This window comes from Dipteris shenzhenensis, chromosome 24 (genome assembly GCF_047967505.1).
Source record: "Dipteris shenzhenensis isolate YYH24624 ecotype China chromosome 24, Dip_SZ_1.0, whole genome shotgun sequence".
Taxonomy (NCBI): domain Eukaryota; kingdom Viridiplantae; phylum Streptophyta; class Polypodiopsida; order Gleicheniales; family Dipteridaceae; genus Dipteris; species Dipteris shenzhenensis.
In genome coordinates this window covers 9,220,658-9,224,733 of record NC_141619.1, presented here as the reverse complement: position 1 = coordinate 9,224,733, position 4,076 = coordinate 9,220,658, and positions in this window count along the sequence as shown.

Sequence of the window (4,076 nt, the reverse complement as noted above, 5' to 3'; positions counted from 1 at the left end):
AAGAGCATGCTATAACACAATAGTGTAAGAAAGCATGGACGCAATGGAGATCAATTATTGCATGAACACAATAGTGAGTTTGAACATTGAACTCCAAAGAGCTTGGAATGGACAAAATAAAGATCATCATGGAACTTCCCCCCCCACTAAATGCCAAGGGAATCCAAGTCTTCATGGGACATGCTGAATACTATAGGAGATTCATACTCAAGTATGCCATGATTGCAAGGCCCCTATACACATGTTATGCATGTATATCCATATGGTTTGCCAAGCACGAGATTTAGATGGACAGGCTTCCCCCCTTTCAATGCAACATGGATGCACCTCTTGAGTCAATCCCACAAGATGGGATTAACCATATCAAACAATTAGATCTCCTCCAACTTCACACATCTCGGACTTCGGGGGGAGATTAGGAGCTCCCCACCAAGACCTAGTTCTATCACAACCACTTCCTAAGAGTATCAGGAGAGGGATTCATCACATCAGACCCTAGTATCTCCAAGATAGATGAGTCTATCATAATTGATTTGGCCATGGAGCTTGCAACACTCATCCTCTTAAATTACTTGCAAAGTACATTTAGCTTATAGATGCATTTAATGCCAAACAACATACTATCACTAAAAATAAGTGTAATAATGCCGTACTGAAATGGAAACACTTGCTCAAGAAAATGGCAATGCCATGGTGGTGGATTATTTGTTGTAGAAGGTTGAGTATTTCATGGTGACTTACCTTGCATAAATGTCACAAGGTGTGGGTGCACATTTTCTTGGTATGTAAAGGGCCATAAGCTAAGTGGACCAAGGCTCACAAGAAGCAAAAGGATAGATAGATGTAGTATGTGCATCTAGGGATCATATAGCCTGATGTGCAACATGTTGTTGAATTGTCTAAGGGGAGAATGGAGGATTTATCTAGATGACACACCATGTAAATACAATTGATTCTTGGCCACTAGCAATTGAATGGCAAGAAGACATTCTTAATATGCTAAATAGATCTCCCAAATCAAGACTAATCTTGTCTACTCCAAAGTGGAACACAAAGCATCCATTATGACACAAAAAGGAGCCAATTTACTAATAACATCTTGCCACCTCCCATAGAATTGCAAGTCCTTAAGGATGGCTTTAGCAAAATTAAGTATTTCCATTACCACTAGCATAAGAACACTGCTAACATCACTAGTTATACCTCTAAATTAGAGAAAATCATGATGTAGATTCATTTGAGAAGCAAATCATGGGGTGGAAAATATCAAAATGAAGCAACTTGAAAGTATAGCAGCACAACTTGCCATGGAATAGCTACAATACCCTAGAAGAGATAGAGTCTAATGCTTTATCTACATCAACAATTATCATTTCATAATTGAATGCAACTACATAATGCCCAAACCGTTATTGCAAAAGTATTGCACCTTATCTATTTTAAGAATAGACTTTAAAATATGCAGCAACCATATGGCCAACATAACAACAAACTTAGTTGTACGCATAGCAATGTGATCAAGTAGAGGGGCATCCCAAAACTATCAATAGAGGAATCCCACTGCCACTTTATGCCAATGCCAGCCCGACAACAATGTCCATATAATATATTATTGGAGAGAAGTAGGAGCCTATACCAAATGAAGTCTTGGAACTAGACATCGAGGAATCAGTTCTCTAGTAATATCCAAGATTAAAGAGGGAGCCCATATCTTCTTACCAAGCGCTAGAAGGAATACCTGAAATCTAATCAATTCTCATTGCATTAGACCAAAGAGGTAGGATATTATGCTCAAGTTTAAGGTGATGTCTTCCAACCACTTTGTTGGGACTGTCAGGTGAGACATTCGATCAAAGAATGCCCCTTGATCAACAAGCCTAAACAAGGTCATCCAACAACCCTATGCATCCCTAAGCACACTAGCAATTGAAGCACATAACAAGGTAGCCAACCTAATAATGACAATACAACATATAGTAGTACAAGATAAAGTATGATAAGTATCAAAACTTGTGCTATACCCATAGAAGTTTTGGCTTTTCCACTACAAAAAGTTAAAAAAGGAATTACTAGAGGAAGAGAAAGGATAAGATAGTTGCTAGAGAAGATAATGAGACCAATGCAAGAATCTCAACATCCTTAGTGTCAACTAGCCCCTCTTTGCTTGACCCTTAGAAGAATCTATGGACTTGAAGATAAAGAGGATGTATGAAGCTACTACATTTCGAATTAAGGATGAGCAAAAAAGGGAGGATATACAAAGAAAACAAAGAATCCAATGTCTTTCATAGAGTAGCCTCACTTCCCATAAATCCTATTCTTAAAGGTCTAGCAAGGTTAGATTAGCAACACTATCCTAAACATGTTAGGAAAGGAATCCCTCATAATTGTACTAAAATGTTAGCACTTCCTCATTGGCAGAAACACTTCCATTCAATTTCCCTTAGGTGCCTTAGCAAGCACACTAATACAAGAGGGTTTGTGACCCTCTTGGCTCATATTGAACACTCTTTTCATACCTTAAGTTAGTTATAGAATGCCTTTCATCACTATCTTAGTCTCAAGAGAGAAATGCATGTGGGCACAGAGGAAGCCATGACCCTCCGAAGATGAGATCACAATCTCATTTGACATAGGATGTATAGGCCCATGAACAGCACACCTTTGAGCATGCAACAAATCTTGTTAAGGGTTTTAAGTTCAAGTCTATGAGCAAGGATAAGCCAATTAGGGGCAATACATATAGTAGTACACTGGAATAAAAAAAAAGCCAGAGGCATGTTATGAATACATCTCCCAAGCATATGTCACTATGGAATTACCCCATTTGTTGAGAAAAAAAGTTAGGAAAGTGTCATAGATACAAAATTATGGGGGGAAATTGGCTATATAGTGGAAATGATTCAACTAAATGTAAGAAGCCTATAGGCATCAACATAATGTAAGAAAAAGGAAGGTCAATCCAAGTAGCAAAGTCATCGTAATAATCAAATTATTTTGGCACAATGAGAGTTTCTCCAAAGAAGGACATTTGCAAGTTATGAATGGAACAAAATCAATATCATATACACACATCCTTGACATGATACAGGCTTAGGGAGCTCACTAAGAAATAGGTAATATATCACATGCATCAATAAAAGGTGTTTTATTTTGTTGAGTAATCATAGAAATGATATATATGAAGGGGTTTATATAGTTTATAGAAATCCATAGGTAAGGGGGTTTCTTAAATACCCATTGAACACACGTGTAATGGGGGTTTTGCACATAGTGAATACCTTAAGAATATAGGTCAATATAAGTCAGAACTTGAATCTTTGTATGTTGTTCTCTTTTTTTCCTCAAAATAATATTCTAGTTACTTTCATTAAAGCTAGATTGGGTTTTCTTGGACATGAACACACACATAAAGAGAGAGAGGGAGAGGGAGAGGGAGAGGGAGAGGGAGGGGGAGGGAGAGGGAGAGGGAGCGGGAGGGGGAGGGGGAGGGGGGGAGACAGAGAGAGAGAGAGAGAGAGAGAGAGAGAGAGAGGGAGCGACGGAGAGAGGGAGGGAGGGAGGGGGGGAGAGAGAGAGAGAGAGAGAGAGAGAGAGAGAGAGAGAGAGAGGGGGGGGGGGAGAGGGAGAGGGAGGGGGGAGAGAGAGAGAGAGAGAGAGAGAGAGAGAGAGAGAGAGAGAGGGAGGGAGAGAGAGAGAGAGAGAGAGAGAGAGAGAGAGAGAGAGAGAGAGAGAGAGAGAGAGAGAGAGAGAGAGAGAGAGAGAGAGAGAGATAATTACCATCTTTGGGAGGCCTCGCGTGCTTGAGACAAAGTACAATCACAAAGATAACCCATACAAGCCACTGCAGGCTCAAGTAGAGGGCTTGCTAAGGCCCTTTGTTGAGTACTATGCTAAACCAGACTCTAAATACAAGAAATAAATGCTACTACTCAATCTTAGAGTCAAAACATATAACTCGGTGCCAGGGTGGCTCTCCTATGAGCTACAAAAAATGTCTTGTATCTGTTTCTTTCATGGTTGTCTCTCTTTACGGGGGTTTGGTCTCTATGATCTCTGTATGCAGTGGGCCATGT